At 44.3% G+C, this 21,444-nt stretch overlaps 1 long non-coding RNA gene across 1 annotated transcript; it reads right to left on the bottom strand.

Annotated features, from left to right (window-relative positions):
• Positions 1-1,474: 1,474 nt before the first annotated feature.
• On the bottom strand, positions 1,475-18,435 carry LOC116978791. The gene is made up of 3 exons (XR_004413555.1): positions 18,392-18,435; positions 9,714-9,718; positions 1,475-1,485 (listed from the first exon to the last, which is right to left on the bottom strand). It is a non-coding gene; the product is annotated as an uncharacterized LOC116978791 (long non-coding RNA).
• Between the last annotated feature and the right edge of the window lie 3,009 nt (positions 18,436-21,444).

The following is a 21,444-nucleotide window of genomic DNA, read 5'->3' as shown; positions in this document are numbered from 1 at the left end:
TACAGAAACTAAGGCTGGACAACATGGCTATTTCATCTGGAAATTTAACTTTTCACATCAATTAATTAGTCAGAACAGACAGGGCTCAGGAGGGCCTACCCGACAGATGATCGTCTCTGTATTGTAAACACTTACTATTATATATGGAGTATACTAAGATCATCAGAGGAAATAAATGTCACTTTTAATCAGCTACAAACAGCCACTCAAAACAGTGACAGTCCAGACCATCTCTAGATAGCTAAAACAGGTCCTAATAAAAGCTGGAGTGGACACTAGCATTTTAAATATCACTCCACCAGGGCTGCAGCTACATCGGCAGCTATGAAGTTGGATGTTCCTATGGACCAAATCCTCAAGACAGCAGGATGGTCAACGGAGAAAACTTTCCAACGATTTTATAACAAATCAGTCATTGAACCTGGAACATTTGCAGAAACTATTTTAAGTTCTATAATATAATTTTACCCCATAAATAGGGGCTATAATTTGGTGTTAATATATTTATCGTTGGGTTTTCAATATCGTATTGATGTCTAATGATGTTAACACTATTCTCCCCATAATCAAGGCAGATGTGATGCATGGACTCGTTTCCACGGCATGAAATCACAGAGCTTTAAAATCTTCACGTAGTCACTCACGTGACTCCGAAGTAAAATAGTAAGATTAAACGAGAACTTACCAGTTTGAAGTTTGATCGTTATTTTATGAGGAGTAACGTTGAGGGATTACGTGCCCTCCGCTCCCACCCTTGATCATATACTCAACTGGTATCTCTTCTCTAATCTTACTATGTTTAGTCCTTACAGTTATCTGTGATTTCACACCGCTGCTTTGAAGAATGACACGCATGCGTCCTGGCGGGGTTCTTCACGTAATCCCTCAACGTTACTCCTCATAAAATAACGATCAAACTTCAAACTGGTAAGTTCTCGTTTAATCTTACTATTCTTTGCCACTGATGGCTGTGAAGGCCAAGTCACTGGATATATTTAAGGCAGAGATAGATAGATTCTTGATTACTACGGGTGTCAGAGGTTACAGGGCGAAGGCAGGAGAACGGCGTTAGGAGGGGGAGTTAGTTCAGCCATGATTGAATGGTGGAGCCGACTTGATAGGCCAAATTACCAAATTCTGCTCCTATCACTTATGACGTTATGAAATGAGCAATCCCTTGTTTGTAAACCGCAACACTCTTGTTCTAGATATTCCCACATGATAAATATCTTCTCCCCATCTGCTCTCTGAAGGTACCTCTGGATCTTATATGTTTACACGCAATAAATCATAAAGAGGTGTTGATATATCTCAAGGGGATATGTTTTAAAAACCAACATAACCACCATGTCTCTGGTCAACTGATGGTTAATGAGTCATAAGTCCTAGGAGAAAATGTTGGCCTTTCGGCCTATTGAGTCAACACTGCCATTCATTCATGGCAGATCTATCTTTCCCTCCTAATCCCATTTTCCTGCCTGCTCCCTGTAACCTGTGACCCCCTTACCAATCAAGTATCTGTCAATTTCCGCTCTAAAATTACCCAATCACTTGGCCTCAACAACATTCTTTGACAATGAATTCCATAGATTCACCACCCTCTGAACAAAGAAAGTCCTCCTCATCTTTCTAAAGGTACATTCTTATATTCTAAGGCTATGCCATCTGGTTCTCGATAGTCCCACTAGTGGAAACATCATCTTCACATCCAATCTATGCAGGCCTTTCAACTTGCTGGGTGAGTATCCAACACATATTTTAGTCACCTCTGCCCTGGAATTCAAATGCTGCATTCAAATGAACAAACTTAATTCAAGTCATGAAATAGATCATTCGATTAATATCTTAAGAAAAGCTAATACGTGTAAAGTTAACTATCACATGTAATAAAAATCCATTTGGTTCAGGGAGGGAAATCTGCACCTCTAATCTCTAAGGAGACTCAACAAGGGTCTTGACCCAAAACGTCCCCTATCCATGCTTTCCGGAGATGCTGCCTGACCTGCTGAGTTACTTCTGCACAGTATTAACCAACATCTGCAGTTTTTTTATTTCCACCTCTAACCGACTCTGGTTTATTATAACTGGGAAGCCAAAGATACACAGTTGACTACAAGTTGACTACAAGCTGACTACAAGTTCAGTGTCGATTGACGATGGACAAATTTGCTTAGAATTTCAGACTTCCTGCTGTAGGAAGGATGTTGTTAAGCTAAAAAGAGTGCGGGGAGGATTTACGAGAATACTGTGGCCAGTATTTGAGGGCCCGAGCCATAAGGATGAGCGGATGAGGTTGAGCGGCCTGTGCCTTTATTCTGTGGAGTGCAGGAGGGTGAGGGGTGATCTTATAGAGGTGTGTAAGATCCTGAGGGGAATAAATAGGGTGAATTCACTGTGCCTTTTACTCCGAGTGGGGGAATCAGGAACCAGGGAACATAGGGTTTAAGGTGGGAGGGGAAATATATAATAGAAACCTGAGGGGCAATATTTTTTCACAGAAACTGGTGATATATGGAATGAGATGTTGGAGGAGATAGTTGAGGCAGGTACAATAACAGCATTTAAATGACAACTCGACAGATACATGGTAGGAAACGTTTAGAGGGATATGGTCCAAATATGAGGACCCCTCTCCTCTACTCGCCTGTCCACCTTTGTTTCCTTGGGACGCCTCCCGTAGCCAACCTTAAGGGCATGGTAGGCCAGACCCCGGTTCCCCCTCCTCTCCTAGCGGCCTCGCTCCTCGCCCATCGTGTCCGTGGCCGTTGCCGTCACTGGCTCCATCCCCCTGGTCTCTGGTCTTCGGTGCCGGCTTGCCCGGAAGACATTTGGCCAGATACATGGATAGGAAAGGTTTAGAGGGATAAGATCCAAATTGGGGCAAGAGGAACCAGCGTAGATGGGGATATCTTGGTGGGCATGGTCGGTTGGGACAGCTGTTTCAAAGCTGTATGACTCAATGCCTCAAATGTCTTCTTCATACACAAGAAAGAAGGGCTGTGGAAGACTTGTTTTAAGCTGCACAAACTGACATGAAAGCTAGCCAGCTGAGTGAGAACCAATGTTGAACTGTGATGTAGAGAGCACATACCTATCTTTACAACTGCTGTTTGTGGAAGGCAAGAGGTCAACGAAGAACCGTACCTGAGTTTTGCCTGATAGCACAACCCTGCAGCGTAAGGCTAGGATCATGTCCGACACTGATTGCATTGGATGTCAACTCAAGTTGAGAGCGGCTTTTGACTTCCTTCTTTCAGCTGACTCTATTACTGAAGGAACAGTTGCAAAGGCGAGAGAGAAAATAAAACGTAGAGCTCAAGTGAAAATCGTACAATACAGCTTGATGTAAATGCACTTTCTGGTGGAAGCAAAAACATTAACGCAGAGAAAATCTGTTGCAAAGATTTACAGCTTAAAATCAGGCCAATCAGCCCAGGATAGACACAAAGTGCTGGAGTAACTCAGCAGGTCAGGCGTCTCTGGAGAAAAAAGACTAGGTGATATTTCGAGTCAGGACACTTCTTCAGAATCTTCAGACTTGGGGTCCCGACCCGAAACGTTATCCATCTTTTTTCTCCAGAGATGCTTCCTGATCTGCTGAATTACTCCAGCACTTTGTGTCTATCTTTGGTATATACCAGCATCTGCAATTCCTTTCCACCCATTCAGTCCAATCTAGTCTGTGCGAGCTTTTGAGTTCCACCTGATCAAGCTCTACTTTATTCTTCATTGACGCTCTCTATTCTTTTATTCCTCAGTATTAGCCACTTTATACTTGAAGTATCCCCCACCTAAAGGGTAAAGGTATGAGTTCTTCATTGAGTGAAAGTCATGTAGCTGCAGAGAGGTGCAAAAGGTGAAGCCACAGGAAGGGATGCAGATGGAAGGGGGCAAGGAGAATTGGTAGGAAAAGGTTGAAAGAGTGAAATAGGTCTATATGCAGGTAGGGCACAGGGAAGCGGGGTGAAGAAAGGAGAAGCGGGAAAGGAAGGGAGTGTTTGGAGGTGTGATACCTAAGATTGGAGAAATCGATGGTGTATACCATTGGATTTTAAGCTACCCTAGTGTGTTATAGAGTCAGATTGTCTTATTTCTGGCCAGATGCAGCCCGCGACCTTTGTTAAGTTCTTTCATGTGCCATTCAGTGGCTATACTCACTAATCCCTGCTTATTTGAGGTTGACTGGAATTTAGCACACATACTGTACATTCCCTGCTGTTTCAATGTGTTCAGCAGGGGACCAGCATCTGCTTAAACTATAAAATGGATAGAAGGGTAAACACAGCAAGATTCTTCTAATGTGGGGTTGGTGGAATATTTAGGGTAAAAACCCCAATTTTAAATCATACTGTAATGAATGACAATGCTGAATTTCCCATGAATAATCCAGATCTTATTTTCTTATCTCTAATTTTAAGTAACCTTTGCATTCCCTCTCTCTCTGCCCCCCACCCCCCCCCCCCCCCACCCTAGTCATCCTACTAGTTTCACTATCGTCCTGCTTAGCGTCTCTGCATGGACCCCCTCATTGTCACCTCTTCCTCAGCCACCAATGGATCATTGTGGGCACCACCTTTCCTTGATCATCCTTGCTGGCCTTGATTTTGTTCTTTTCATACCTTTCATTCTCTTGTTCTTTGTATTTCCTCATACCTTTAATTTCTCTCTTCCCAACTCACAGTCTGAAGATGGGTCTTGACCGTAAACGTCACCTATTCCTTTTCTCCAGAGATGATCCCTGACCCGCTGAGTTACTCCAGCATTCTGTGTCTATGGGAGACCTGGGTGTCATGGTACATCAGTCATTGAAAGTAGGCATGCAGGTGCAGCAGGCAGTGAAGAAAGCGAATGGTATGTTAGAATTCATAGCAAAAGGATTTGAGTATAGGAGCAAGGAGATTCTACTGCAATTGTACACGGCCTTGGTGAGACCACACCTGGAGTATTGTGTACAGTTTTGGTCTCCTAATCTGAGGAAAGACATTCTTGCCATAGAGGGAATACAGAGAAGGTTCACCAGACTGATTCCTGGGACGGCAGGACTTTCATATGAAGAAAGACTGGATAGACTTGGCTTGTACTCGCTAGAATTTAGAAGATTGAGGGGGGATCTTATAGAAATGAACAAAATTCTTAAGGGGTTGGACAGGCTAGATGCAGGAAGATTGTTCCCGATGTTGGGGAAGTCCAGAACAAGGGATCACAGTTTAAGGATAAGGGGGAAGTCATTTAGGACCGACATGAGAAAAACATTTTTCATGCAGAGTGGTGAATCTGTGGAATTCTCTGCCACAGAATGTAGTTGAGGCTAGTTCATTGGCTATATTTAAGAGGGAGTTAGGTGTGGCCCTTGTGGCTAAAGGGATCAAGGGGTATGGAGAGAAGGCAGGTACAGGATACTGAGTTGGATGATCAACCATGATCATATTGAATGACGGTGCAGACTCGAAGGGCCGAATGGCCTACTCCTGCACCTATTTTCTATGTTTCTATGTTTCTATCTTCTTATTTTCTTACATTCATTTTAAGTTTGATCCAGAATTCATCTCACTAACCCCATTAGTTTGTCTGTTCCTCGGAGATCTTACCATTCTCCTGTTTGCGATGACAGGAATCTGGTTGTCAGTAAAAAATCATCTTTCCCTTACAGTATATACTTCCCGCCCTGCTCAAGCAGACTGGAAAGGAATATCTACACTGTTTTTGTCTATTTCGTTTCAAAGATGTGCTTTACAATGATAAGCAAAATTTATCACCTTCACCTTAACCTTCATATTTAAACCTTATCTCACATGAATGTGAAATGGAATAAATCTGTATCTTGCAGGAGAGATTACTTTTCTTGTTGCTTTGAAGCTATTATGTTTAGTTTAGTTTAGTTTAGAGATACAGCGCAGAAACAGGACCTTCAGCCCACCCCGTCCATGCCGACCACAGCACTATCCTACACACTGGGGACAATTTACAATCTTTACCAAAGCCAATTGACCTGTATGTCTTTGGAGTGTAGAAAAAATACAGAACACCCGGAGAAAACTCACGTGGTCATGGGGAGAATGTACAAACCTCATACAGACAGCACCCGTAGTCAGGATCAAACCCGGATCTCTGGCGCTGAAGGAACTCTAATGCTGCGCCACCATGCCGACTATTCCCATGACACTGAAGGCAAACCTGCTCATGCATTCTTAGCCAGTGCTGTTGGTATAAGAAGACATTTTATATTGATAACAGATTTCAGTCGTGGCAAACAGGATAGCAAAGATACCATCTGTGATCCTGTTGCCTTGTGAAAGTTCATTGGCCTAAAAGGTTTCCTCAAAATAGGCAGTATGCTATTCAATGATAACACAACTAGACTTGCATGCAAAACGCTTGACTATTGATCTAGTAGCAGAAGTCCAAGTCCCACTGTAACAGCTCAGGAATTTCAATTTGATGAAATACATTTTGAATAAAGGAAGGTGGTATTAATAGAAGCATTTTGTGTCTTTCTTCGGTCAGGCAACATCTCTGGAGAAAAGGAATAGGTGACGTTTTGGGTCGAGATCCTTCTTCAGATTGAGAGTCAGGGGAGAGGGAAACGAGAGGTATTAAAAGCGACAGAACAAATCAGAGCCGGCATTGATGGCCAAAGAAAGATCGAGCCCACAATGGTCCATTGTTGGCTATGAAGAGGTGCTTACGAAGGGATATGAACAGTGAAACTAGCAGGACAACTCGGGTGGGTGAAGGAAAGTGAGAGTAGGAATGCAAGGATTACTTGAAATTAGAGAAGCAAATATTCCTACTGTTGGATTGTAAGTTGCCCAAGCGAAATATGGTATTAATACTTAGCATTTTTTTAAATCTTTGGGGGACGTGGACTACCAAGGGGCCGGCTCGGCAGGAAGATATTTGGCCAGGAACACAGATATAAAGGGTTTAGAGGAATATGGGCCAAACGTGGGCAGGTGGCACAAGCGTGTAGATAAGGTATCTTGGCCTGCATGGGCAAGATGGGCCGAAGGGCCAGTTTCCATGCTGTACGACTTTATGATTGCGACTCTCGGAGGTAAACAGCTAGATGTTTCACTTCTTGCAGTTGACCTCACAAGTATTTGCCCTGTTTATACTTTAAATTTCCAGCCTTTATTGTACCTCACTTTTGATCCCATGTTTTCCAGCATCTTAAAGGGGCTGTCCCACTTGGGCGACCTAACTGGCAAGTTTAGATGAGTTTAGGAGATTTTAGGGGCTGTCCCACTTGGGAGACCAAATCCGCGAGTTCTGGCGAGTTTGCCCTTGACATACTCGCAGCATGGTCGACACGAAGTCGTAGGATGTCTTTGTAACACTCCTTTATGCTCGAGGGTAGTTCCCATGTACTCGAGGCCTCAGCTAGGTCGCGGCATATTTTTCAACATGTCGCATTGAAAAAATCGATACTTTTTTTACTCGTAGGTTTAGTCGTAGTAGGTCGTAGTAGGTCGGCATGTTAGTCGTAGGTAATCAAGCGTATTCGAAGGTAGTCGTAGATTGTCTTCATCATAGTAGGAGGGAGGTTGAAGGGAGGTCGAAGGAGATCGAAGGAGGTCGTCTTCACTCTCCACTATTCGGTGTCCAATTTTCCCGAAGCTATTCGTAGCTAGTCATAGCTAGTCGAAGCCAGTCTGCAACATAGTCGAAGGAGGTCGAAATATTCGACATTCGACATATTCAAAGGAGGTCTTCAACATGACTCTCCTAAACTCTTCTAAACTTGCCAATTTGGTTGCCCAAGTGGGACAGCCCCTTTATGCAGCAAATTCATTTCACTGCACCTTCGGGTGCATGTGACAATTGAGATATTTCTCCTACAGATCATTAATGAAATGTTGCAAAAATGTCATATTGAAGACCTCCTTCGACTATGTTGAAGACTAGCTACGACTAACTTCAGGAAAATTGGACACCGAATAGTGGAGAGTGAAGACGACTTCCTTCGATCTCCTTCGACTTCCCTTCGACTCTGATGAAGACTATCTACGACTACCTTTGACTACCTTCGACTACCCTCGATTACCTACGACTAACATGCCGACCTACTACGACCTACTACGACCTTCTATGACTAAACCTACGGGTAAAAAAAGTATCGATTTTTTCCATGGCAACCTTTTTTTACTCGCGAGCATTATTCAACATATTGAAAAAGACACGCAACCTAGCTGAGGCCTCGAGTACACGGGGACTACTCTCGAGCATGAAGGAGAGTTACAAAGACCTCCTACGACCTCGTGTCGACCATGCTGCGAGTATGAGTCGAGGGCAAACTCGCCAGAACTCGCGGATTAGGTCGCCCAAGTGGGACAGCCCCTTAAAAGTAAAACAGCAGTAGGACACCAAAATCTGTGTGCTTCCATCAGCCATCCTTAGAAATATAATCGCCGGGTCTAATTCATAGAACTACTGAACAATACTTTGGAGGATCTTTTCAAAAAGGCAACAAAAACTCTACTTATTGAGCTGAGAAGTCAGAGGGTGGTGAATCTGTTAAATTCACTTCCATAGACAGCTGTGGAGGCCAAGTCATGGGGTATTTTTAAGACAGTGATTGACAGATTCTTGATTAGTACGGGGGTCAAGGTTATGGGAAGAAGGCAGGAGAATGGGGTTGAGAGGGAAAGATAGATCAGCCATGATTGAATGGCGGAGTAGACTCGATGGGCTGAATGGCCTGATTCTGCTCCTATAACTTATGCACTGATGAACTCATGAGCCCACATTATTGATGAGCAATTTCTCAAATGACTAAATGCTCTCTCTCCGTGACCCATGATTCCAACTCAATGGATTTGGAGATGATCAAAGATGATAGATGAGTTCCCAACAACAAAATAGAGAGTCTAGTTTCATCCATTCAACACTCATTGTTGAACTGAGGGAGATTGTACCACCAGCACCAGATGCAGTTATGTTTCACAAAAATCAGATAGACTCATGTAATTGGAGAACAACTGCCAGCACAACAGTCAGGTCTGAACAGTTCACAAAACAATCCAATAAATGTTGAGATTACTATGGGCCCTTCAGCCCAACGAGTCTACGCTGACCAGTGCTCTCCGCACACGAACACTAGCCTTCAAACAGTAGGGACAATAATATAATTTTACCAAGCCTTTGGAATGTGGGAGGAAACTGGAGCTATCAGAGAAAACCCACATGGTTTCAAACTCCGTACAGACAGAACCGATAGTCAGGATTGAACCCAGGTCTCTAGCAACTCTATTGCTGCCTGACCATGTCGCGATTTGACGGAGCTTATTCTCAATTGTGGTGAAGCCATTTGATTGTCAGCTGTATGGCACTTCATCATCTCTAATGGTCTGATTGGTCTCCTAAATGTTTTAAGATCTGCGCTACTGCTCATTATTAATAAAAACATGCCCCAAGCATGAACTGAATTGCTGTAAACAAACCTTTTGTGCAGTAAATGTTTTGCAGTCAGTGATTTCCTTAATGACTAGGCTCACATAATTTTTTAATTAATATTTCAATCAGTGCTTTCATTTCTCTGGTATACATTTGATGAATCTGCCAAATGACTTGTTGTTTTCTGAAATTGGGTATGGATACACAGTTTAGCCATGGTAGTTAAGACAAATGTACCGGTCCTCTCCAAAACCATTCCCCAGTTATGGCTTTGGATTGGCATAACATGCTACGTACATCTACGGATGGTACAAACCAACAGTACCTTTAGCAATATAAATGCTGTATATAGGCCTCAGCACTGCTTGAAGTCCCTACTTCAGAATTGATTTTCCCATTGGCTTTCATCATCAACCTCAGGCTAGGTTCAGGAGCAACAACTGCTGGCAAAATACCCTCAAGAAAATAAAACCGAAGATTGACATGTATTTATAAAATGCAGTGTGTGACTTGTTCGAACTGGACAGCCAATAAAAGTAAATTAATAGAAAGTTGCAGCATGGAAACAGACCCTATGGCCCACCCTAGTCCATGCGGACCATCAATCACTTGGCCATACTAGTTCTAGGTATGTGCAGAAAGGAACTGCTGGTATCTTTTATACCAAAGATAAACATGATTTGCTGGAGTAACTCAGCGTGTCACCTCTGGAGAGAGAGAATAGCTAACGTTTTCGGACTGAACCTTTCTTCAGACTGGAGAACCTTTCTTCAGACTGAAGAAAGGTCCGGAAGTGGCGGCACTGCCTTGCAGCTGCGGCTCGCCTGCAGTCCGTTTGTCTTTTTTTGTTTTTGTTTTCTTTAGTCCTGTTGTTTTAGTTTATTTCAGTTTATTTAATAGGGTATTAGTGTTGGGGGGGTGGGAGAAACTTGTTTTTAGTCTTCCCTCGGGGGGATGCGACCTTTTCTTGTCGTATCCCCCGTCTCCGTCTGTGCTGAGGCCTAATCGCGGAGCTGGCGGCCTCCAACTGGGACCGACCTCGTGGCTCTGGAGGCAAAGCCAGGACTTACTTACCAACCTGGCTGACTTTGGGGCTGTGAAGGCATTGCGGTGGCGGAGGCCCGACTTCGGAGCCTCGGAGGCTCAGCCGCGGGCATCGTCAGGAGCTCGCAGGTCCCAGGTTGGTGACCGGTTCTCCAGAGCTCCCACAACAGCGGCTTCGTCCGCTGGACTGGAGGGTGGCAGCTTCGGCAGCTTCGGCAGCTTCTACCACCCCAGGCCGCGAAGTTTGAATCGGCCCGTTCGCGGAGCTCGGATTCAGCCGCGGGACTCACTTACCATCATCCGGCAGGGTCCCAACATCGGAAGCCTGGATCCCTCAGTGCAGAGGGAGAACAAAGAGGGAAGAGACAAGGACTTTAAGACTTTTGCCTTCCATCACAGTGAGGAGGTGTCTGGTAGACTCACTGTGGTGCATGTTAAATCTGTGTTTATTGTGTGTTTTCTTATTTTATTCTATGTTATGACTGCAAGGCAAAACGAAATTTTGTTCAGACTGAAAAGTCTGAATGACAATAAAGGGATACAATACAATACAATACAAGAAGTATCTGAAGATGAGTTCTGACCTGAAATGTCACCTATTCTTTTTCTCCAGAAATGCTGCCTGACCCGCTGAGTTACTCCAGCATTTTGTGTCTTTCTTCACACTAGTTATATTTGGCAAAGTCCGCACCCGTAATGAGACTCAAGAACTCAAATCATTAACCATCAGCAGTTGGTTTATTTTACTTGCGCGAGGGGAGTTGCGTCTCAGTCAAAGGCTGTGATCACATCTTCAACGTTAATTAGCACAACAGGGTATTTATAAACCAAGGTGACTATTGATGATGTTAAGTTGATCAATGTGTTAATCATCTGGTCTGTACATAATACACAAAGAAGACAACTTTTTGATGGTCTGGATGTAATACACAAAGACGGCGACTTAAGTAGATTAAATGTTAGAATCACATTGCAGATTTTGCATCGATGAACCAGGTTGTACAATATCATGTCAAATATCTCATTAGGCTTTACGATACTAAATATTGTACTTCTACATGTCATCCTGCATTCTCATCCACTCCCTACACACTACATTTATGAAGACCAATTAACCTTCAAACCCGCACATCTTCAGGATGTGGGAGGAACAGAAGCACCCGGAGGAAACCAACGAGGTTACAGGGAGAACGTGCAGACTCCACGCAAACAGCACGCGAGGTTAACAATGAATATGGGTCTCTGGCACTGTCAGACAGCAGCTCGACTAGCTGCTCCACTGTGCGGCCCTTTTACAAGACATGGCGAGTTTGACAAGATAGTTTCTGAAGAATAATGCAGAAAATTAGCACAGCGAGCTTCCACAGTGGTGTTTGGACAATTAAAATATCATTCTTTCTGTTTAGAAATAAACTTAAGCTAAGTTGTCAGGGAGAACATTTTGCTGTCTCTCAATAATGCAATGAGACCTGCTGTATCCTCCTGAGATGAATGCTCAACATCTTAACCATAGATATCATCGACTGCACTGTGGAACTCCCTCCGAAATATGCTCCCACAGAAATGAACTGGATGTGTCTGCTAAGATTTAAACTTCAGGTGTTTGGGTGAAACTTGAATCCATAGCCTTCTAAACGAATGTTCCTGCAACTGAACCATAGTTATATTGGCTGGAGTGTGGGAGCCTAGAGAGGCCAGGGGAGCCGTTGGCGAGAGGAGGACTTAACTGCAGCTGTAAGTATAAATACAGCGCGGGGTTTGCTTCTACAGAGGCCAGGGGAGCCGTTGGCGAGAGGAGGACTTACCTGCAGCTGTAAGTATAAATACAGCGCGGGGTTTGCTTCTACAGAGGCCAGGGGAGCCGTTGGCGAGAGGAGGACTTACCTGCAGCTGTAAGTATAAATACAGCGCGGGGTTTGCTTCTACAGAGGCCAGGGGAGCCGTTGGCGAGAGGAGGACTTACCTGCAGCTGTAAGTATAAATACAGCGCGGGGTTTGCTTCTACAGAGGCCAGGGGAGCCGTTGGCGAGAGGAGGACTTACCTGCAGCTGTAAGTATAAATACAGCGCGGGGTTTGCTTCTACAGAGGCCAGGGGAGCCGTTGGCGAGAGGAGGACTTACCTGCAGCTGTAAGTATAAATACAGCGCGGGGTTTGCTTCTACAGAGGCCAGGGGAGCCGTTGGCGAGAGGAGGACTTACCTGCAGCTGTAAGTATAAATACAGCGCGGGGTTTGCTTCTACAGAGGCCAGGGGAGCCGTTGGCGAGAGGAGGACTTACCTGCAGCTGTAAGTATAAATACAGCGCGGGGTTTGCTTCTACAGAGGCCAGGGGAGCCGTTGGCGAGAGGAGGACTTACCTGCAGCTGTAAGTATAAATACAGCGCGGGGTTTGCTTCTACAGAGGCCAGGGGAGCCGTTGGCGAGAGGAGGACTTACCTGCAGCTGTAAGTATAAATACAGCGCGGGGTTTGCTTCTACAGAGGCCAGGGGAGCCGTTGGCGAGAGGAGGACTTACCTGCAGCTGTAAGTATAAATACAGCGCGGGGTTTGCTTCTACAGAGGCCAGGGGAGCCGTTGGCGAGAGGAGGACTTACCTGCAGCTGTAAGTATAAATACAGCGCGGGGTTTGCTTCTACAGAGGCCAGGGGAGCCGTTGGCGAGAGGAGGACTTACCTGCAGCTGTAAGTGTACCCAAATCTGTAACGTTCCATCTCACTTCCAGAGAAGGATTCTGGTGGAAGCCTCTGATTGGTGGAAGCCTCTGATTGGTGGACGAGGATCAGAGGAAGCAGCTGATTGGCTTGTATTGTATTTGTATTGTAATTGTAAGGCTTTATTGTATTTGGATAAGGGGGAGAAATGAGGGCCAGGGCAGTTTACTGTTCTGGATGTCAGATGTGGGAGGTCATGGAGTCTGAGTGCTCTCCAGACGTCCACATCTGCGCCAGGTGCGTCGAGATGGGGCTTCTAAGGGACCGCGTTAGGAACCTGGAGCAGCAACTCGATGACCTCTGTCTGCTCAGGGAGAGCGAGGAGGTCATAGAAAGGAGTTACAGGGAGGTGGTCACTCCAAGACCACGGGAGACAGAAAACTGGGTCACAGTTAGGAAGGGCAATGGGCAGAGGCAGGGACTGGTGAGTACCCCGGTGGCTGTACACCTTGAAAATAGGTACTCATGTTTGAGTAAGGGTGGGGGAGACAGCCTACCTGGGGGTAGCGACAGCGGCCGGGCCTCTGGCACAAAGACCGGTCCGGTTGCTCAGAAGGGTAAGGAAAAGAAGGGGAGGGCAATTGTAATAGGGGACTCTATAGTCAGGGGGTCGGATAGGCGATTCTGTGGACGCAGACAGGAGTCCCGGATGGTAGTTTGCCTCCCTGGTGCCAGGGTCAGGGATGTGTCTGACCGTGTCCAAGAAATCCTGAAATGGGAGGGAGAGGAGCCTGAGGTTGTGGTGCATATAGGTACCAACGACATAGGTAAAAAAAGAGAAGAGGTCCTGAAAGAAGAATTTAGGGAGTTAGGTAGAGAGTTAAGGAGAAGGACTGGAAAGGTAACAATCTCAGGATTACTGCCTGTGCCACGCGACAGTGAGAGTAGGAATGGAGCGAGGTGGAGGATAAATGCGTGGATGAGGGACTGGTGCAGTGGGTATGGATTCAAGTTTCTGGATCATTGGGACCTCTTTTGGGGAAGGTGCGACCTGTACAGAAAGGACGGGTTGCACTTGAACTCAAGGGGGACCAATATCCTGGCGGGGAGATTTGCAAAGGCTACTGGGGAGACTTTAAACTAGTATGGTTGGGGGGAGGGACTCAAATTGGGAAAGCTAGCAGTCAGTGTGTGAAGCAGGGGGCAGAGAATGGTAGCACTCTGACCCAAAATGTAGGGGAGAGAGAAGAAAAAGAAAAAAATCAGAGAATAAGAGAGGGTGGGTTTCTTAAATGTGTATATTTTAATGCTAGGAGCATTGTAAGAAAAGTGGATGAACTTAGAGCCTGGATTGACACCTGGAAGTATGATGTTGTGGCGATCAGTGAAACATGGTTGCAGGAGGGCTGTGATTGGAAACTAAATATTCCAGGATTTCGTTGCTTCAGGTGTGATAGAATTGGAGGGGCAAGAGGTGGAGGTGTTGCATTGCTTATCAGGGAAGATATTACAGCAGTGCTTTGGCAGGATAGATTAGAGGGCTCGTCTAGGGAGGCTATTTGGGTGGAACTGAGAAATGGGAAAGGGGTAGCAACACTTATAGGGGTGTATTATAGACCGCCAAATGGGGAGCGAGAATTGGAAGAGCAAATATGTAAGGAGATTGCAGATATTAGTAGTAAGCACAAGGTAGTGATTGTGGGAGATTTCAATTTTCCACACATAGACTGGGAAACACATTCTGTAAATGGGCTGGATGGGTTGGAGTTTGTAAAATGTGTGCAGGATAGTTTTTTGCAACAATACATAGAAGTGCCTACTAGAGAAGGGGCGGTACTGGACCTCCTGTTAGGAAATGAGATGGGTCAGGTGGCAGAGGTATGCGTTGGGGAACAGTTCGGGTCCAGTGATCACAATACCATTAGTTTCAATATAATTATGGAGAGGGACAAAACTGGACCTAGGGTTGAGATTTCTGATTGGAGAAAGGCTAACTTTGAGGAGATGCGAAAGGATTTAAAAGGAGTAAATTGGGACAGTTTGTTTTATGGGAAAGATGTGGAAGAGAAATGGAGTACATTTAAAGGTGAAATTTTAAGAGTACAGAATCTTTATGTCCCTGTTCGGTTGAAAGGAAATCATAAAAATTGTAAAGAGCCATGGTTTTCAAGGGAAATTGGACACTTGGTTCGGAAAAAGAGGGATATCTACAATAGTTATAGGCAGCATGGAGTAAATGAGGTGCTTGAGGAGTATAAAGAATGTAAAAAGAATCTTAAGAAAGAAATTAGAAAAGCTAAAAGAAGATATGAGGTTGCTTTGGCAAGTAAGGTAAAAGTAAATCCGAAGGGTTTCTACCGCTATATTAATAGCAAAAGGATAACGAGGGATAAAATTGGTCCATTAGAGAGTCAGAGTGGCCAACTATCTGCAGAGCCAAAAGAGATGGGGGAGATATTGAACAGTTTCTTTTCTTCGGTATTCACCAAGGAGAAGGATATTGAATTATGTGTGGTAAGGGAAACAAGTAGAGTAGCTATGGAAACTATGAGGATCAAAGAAGAGGAAGTACTGACACTTTTGAGAAATATAAAAGTGGATAAGTCTCCAGGTCCGGACAGGATATTCCCTAGGACATTGAGGGAAGTTAGTGTAGAAATAGCAGGGGCTATGGCAGAAATATTTCAAATGTCATTAGAAACGGGAATAGTGCCGGAGGATTGGCGTACTGCGCATGTTGTTCCATTGTTTAAAAAGGGGTCTAAGAGTAAACCTAGCAATTATAGACCTATTAGTTTGACGTCAGTGGTGGGCAAATTAATGGAAAGAATACTTAGAGATAATATATATAAGCATCTGGATAAACAGGGTCTGATTAGGAACAGTCAACATGGATTTGTGCCTGGAAGGTCATGTTTAACTAATCTTCTTGAATTTTTTGAAGATGTTACTCGGGAAATTGATGAGGGTAAAGCAGTGGATGTTGTGTATATGGACTTCAGTAAGGCCTTTGACAAGGTTCCTCATGGAAGGTTGGTTAAGAAGGTTCAATGGTTGGGTATTAATGGTGGAGTAGCAAGATGGATTCAACAGTGGCTGAATGGGAGATGCCAGAGAGTAATGGTGGATGGTTGTTTGTCAGGTTGGAGGCCAGTGACGAGTGGGGTGCCACAGGGATCTGTGTTGGGTCCACTGTTGTTTGTCATGTACATCAATGATCTGGACGATGGTGTGGTAAATTGGATTAGTAAGTATGCAGATGATACTAAGATAGGTGGGGTTGCGGGTAATGAAGAAGAGTTTCAAAGTCTACAGAGAGATTTATGCCAGTTGGAAGAGTGGGCTGAAAGATGGCAGATGGAGTTTAATGCTGATAAGTGTGAGGTGCTACATCTTGGCAGGACAAATCAAAATAGGACGTACATGGTAAATGGTAGGGAATTGAAGAATGTAGGTGAACAGAGGGATCTGGGAATAACTGTGCACAGTTCCATGAAAGTGGAATCTCATGTAGATAGGGTGGTAAAGAAAGCTTTTGGTGTGCTGGCCTTTATAAATCAGAGCATTGAGTATAGAAGTTGGGATGTAATGTTAAAATTGTACAAGGCATTGGTGAGGCCAATTCTGGAGTATGGTGTACAATTTTGGTCGCCTAATTATAGGAAGGATGTCAACAAAATAGAGAGAGTACAGAGGAGATTTACTAGAATGTTGCCTGGGTTTCAGCAACTAAGTTACAGAGAAAGGTTGAACAAGTTAGGGCTTTATTCTTTGGAGCGCAGAAGGTTAAGGGGGGACTTGATAGAGGTTTTTAAAATGATGAGAGGGATAGACAGAGTTGACGTGGAAAAGCTTTTCCCACTGAGAGTAGGGAAGATTCAAACAAGGGGACATGACTTGAGAATTAAGGGACTGAAGTTTAGGGGTAACATGAGGGGGAACTTCTTTACTCAGAGAGTGGTAGCTGTGTGGAATGAGCTTCCAGTGAAGGTGGTGGAGGCAGGTTCGTTTTTATCATTTAAAAATAAATTGGATAGTTATATGGATGGGAAAGGAATGGAGGGTTATGGTCTGAGCGCAGGTATATGGGACTAGGGGAGATTATGTGTTCGGCACGGACTAGAGGGGTCGAGATGGCCTGTTTCCGTGCTGTAATTGTTATATGGTTATTATATGGTTAAGATGGCTTTCATTGAATTCAATGTAAATATTTTCCTTTGAGCACTCCGGTGTTTTAGTTGAATTTACAAACCCAGGATGTAAACAGCCCTTTGGGCCACCCACGCCAACCATCGATCACCCGTTCACACAAGTTCTACATTATTCCACTTTCTAATCCACTCCCTGTACACTAGCGGCAATTTACAAGGGACCATTGAACCCACAGACCCCACACGTCTTTGGGGTGCTGGAGGCACCCAGAGAAAACCCACACGGTTACATAGAGAATGTGCTAACTCCACACAAATGGCACTCAAGGTCAGCATCAAACCGGTAATCTGGCGCTGTGAGGAAGCAGCTCTACCAACTGCATCTGAAGAAGGTTCGGCCCGAAACGTTGCCTATTTCCTTCGCTCCATAGATGCTGCTGCACCCGCAGAGTTTCTCCAGCACTTTTGTCTACCAACTGCAGCCTGTGCCGCCCAAGTTGGTGATTGTTTTATTGCATTTGAATCCAAGCTCTACACTTGATTTAGGTTTGTATTTAATTAGATAATTTCGCTCAATATATGGTAACACAGATGCAAAAAAAAAAATAGAGAAAGCCTGACATTTACATAAAGCCTTTTGCACCTGAAATGCTTGACTGTTAGAGAAGCCTACTTAATGTACAATGATTGTTGGAAATGTAGCAGCTAATTTTACACACAATACGTTTGCACAAACACCAATGCAACATTGGCCAAGCAAATCTAGGGAGGTTGCTTGGGAATACATTTTGATTCCACATCGGTGAAATCTCATCTTTTCTTCTTTGAAATAGGACATTGATGCATTTTACTTCGAAGGGGAAAGTTATAATATCTTTCAATGTAGTGTCTCATTCAAACTGCTTTACCCGTAACATCACACCACTCAGTCAGTGATGAACTCAAGTACTGGCCATGACTTTTGTCTTCTCGTCTTTGCAGTGATATTTAAGTCGTTGGTCTTCTGATTTAGGAGTGAACCCTCTTCATCTGAAGCACGACTGATACAGATTGATGACTGAAATAGATATTGATGGATAACAGAGTACTAAGTGTGAGAGTAATGGATATAGGCACTTTGGCCCACTAAGTCTGCATCAACAATTAACCACAGGGGCGGCATGGTGTCACAGTAGTAGAGTTGCTAGCTTACAGCGCAAGAGACCCAGGTTTGATTCTGACTACAGGTGCAGTCTGTATAGAATTTGTATGTTCTCCTCGTGACCGCGTGGGTTTACTCCGGGTGCTTCGGTTTCCCCCCACACCCCAAAAATATACAGGTTTGAAGGCTAATTTGGCTCAGATAAAAATTATAAATTGTCCCTAGTGTGTAGGATAGTGCCAGTGTATGGGGATCGCTGGTCAGCGTACACTCTGTGGGCCAAAGGTCTTGTTTCTGCGCTGCATCTATAAACTAAACTAAACTATACACTAATTTACGCCAACCTACATTAATCCTACAAGGGCGGCACAGTGATGCAGCTGGTAGAGATGCGTCCTCACAGTGCAAGCGTCATGAATTCTATACCTAACCTTTGGTGCTGTCTGTGTGGAGTTTGCACGTTCTCCCTGTGAATGTGTAGGTTTCCTCCGGGTGCTCTGGTTTCCTCCCACATATGAATTTGTAGGTTAATTGGCCTCTGTAAATTGCCACTAGTGTTTAGGGAGTGGATAACATAGATTTTGTGTGAATGAGTGATCAATGCTCAGTGTGAACAGAGTGAGCTGAAGGGATTTCTCTCGGCAGTCCATCAAGTCTACTCTGCCATTCAATCATGGCTGATCAATCTTTCCCTCACAACCCCATTCTCCTGCTTTCTTCTCATAATCTCTGACACCTGTGCTGTAATAATCTGTCAATCTCTATCTTAAAAATATCCATTGATTTGGCCTCCACAGCCATCCGTGGCAATGAATTCCACAGATTCACCACACACTGACTAAAGAAATTCCTTCTCATCTCATTTCTAAAAGTACACATTTTATTTTAAGGCTACTGCCTCTGGTCCTAGACTCCCCCTCAAGTGGAAACATCCTCTCAACATCCACTCTATCCAGACCTTCCACTATTCGATCACGCAATAATCCTTTTTTTTTAATTCTTCTTATCCCCTCGTAAACCTCTCCCATATTGCGCTGCTCACCTGCAAATGGGGCACAATTCCCAGCAGCCATCCAGCATGTCTTTGAGGAGTGCAAAGAAATGGAGCAGCTGGGAGAACCCTCATGGTCACAGGGAGAACATGCTAACTCCACACAGAGAGCACCGGAAGTCGGGATTGAACCTGTGCCTCTGGCATGCCAACATGGGCCTGTTGAGCTGAATGGCCTGCTTCAATACTTGCAATTCACTGAAAAACAAGGATTTAAAAATTATATTTGAGCTCTGCGATGATGAATTATGACCGTTACGCGAGACAATAAATATAAAGAGGAACATGAGTTGCAAGAGTCCATTGTGTACAAAAACGTGAACACCAATTCCCACAAGAGATTGTTCCAACTGCGTTAAATTCAGTGGAAGTCCTTGATACATTGTGCAGAACAGTGCTTACTTTGGTACTTTATTGCTTCCAAAGTTGAAGCAATCAATCAAAACAGGCTCTGCAAAGATCGTATGCTATTGTTGGAGTGGGTAAAAAGCTTTTTCGGCAATTTTGATAATGTGGTTCAGGGTGGACTTGTTTAGTTTAGTTTGGTTTAGAGATTCGGCATGGAAACTGGCACTTCGGCCCATCGAGTCCATGCTGACCCATGATCCCTGTACTCGAGCGCTATCCTGCACACTAGGGACAATTTACAATCATTACCGAAGTCAATTAATCTACAAACCTGTACGTCTTCGTGGGAGGAAACTGGAGCAATCAGGGAAAATCCATGCAGTCACAGGGAGAGCGTACAAACACCATACAGACAGCACCTGTAGTCAAGATGGAACCCGGGTCTCTGGAGCTGTGAGGCATCAACTCTACCGCTCCACCACCATGCCGCCCTACTTCCAATTTGTACTGGTAATGGGAATACTGGAGTTCCCATTACCAGTAGAAATAAGTCTGAGCGTTTCCCATAACATGGCCAGTTTCCTATTCAATCAAAATGATTGGTCGTCAACCATAAACATGACCATAAAGAGATCCTGGAAAAGCTGAGAACGCTCTTAAAGTGATGAAGGTTGAGGGGGAATTGTTGAAAGATGGTACCTGAGGACACATTGTATGGTGGCCACAGAGGATGATTTACTATCATCCTTACCATTGCCCCATTCTTTTGAACCACTATCACTGTTTAAATCTATCACTGGTTTTGCTGTACTATACAATGCTGAGAGCTATGTTCTGGTCTCTGGTATCTTTCCCTTCACTCTACCTTGAGTATTTGTGCTTGAGTTAATTGTATTCATCTGTAGTATTATCTGAATTCAAAGAATCACAAATTGGGCAGCATGGTGGCGCAGCGGTAGAGTTGCTGTCTTTCAACACCAGAGACCCGGGTTCGATCCTGGCTGCGGGTGACCATGTGGGTTTTCTCCAAGATGTATATGTTTGTAGGTGAATTGGCTTTGGTACAAATTGTAAATTGACCATACAGTGTATTGGATAGTGCTAGTGTACAGGGATCACTGGTTGGCGTGGAGTCGGTGGGCCAAATGTCCTGTTTCCACACTGTATCTCCAAATTACACTAAACTAAACAAAGTGCTGGATTAACTCAGCAGGTCAGGCAGCATCGCCAGAGGACATGGATATGTGAAGTTATGGGTCGGGACCCTTCTTCAGACCAGACACAATGCCTAGACATGTCCTCCATAGATGTTGCCAGATCTGCTGAGTTACTCCAGCACTTTGTGTTTTTTAACCAGCATCTGCTGTTCCTCTTGCTTCTATAGTATTGTCTGATTTGATTGGGCAACATGCAAACAAAAGCTTTTGCTGTAGCTGGATAGGAAAGGTTTGGAGGGATGTTGGTCAAACATGGCTAGGTGGGACCAGTGTAGATTTTGGTCGGAGCGAGTAAATTGAACTTACAGGCTTGTTTCCGTGCTGTTTGACTCCATGACTCTATGATGCTACCTGAGTGCAGATGACAATAATAAACTTAAAACCTAAACCTAAACTTAAGGAGTAGAAACAAGGAACTGCAGATGCCAGTTTACAAAGAAAAGGCAT

Source organism: Amblyraja radiata, chromosome 11, assembly GCF_010909765.2.
Source record: "Amblyraja radiata isolate CabotCenter1 chromosome 11, sAmbRad1.1.pri, whole genome shotgun sequence".
Taxonomy (NCBI): Eukaryota; Metazoa; Chordata; class Chondrichthyes; order Rajiformes; family Rajidae; genus Amblyraja; species Amblyraja radiata.
The sequence above is the reverse complement of the archived record's forward strand: the minus strand, read 5'-3'. Positions and strand labels throughout refer to the sequence as shown.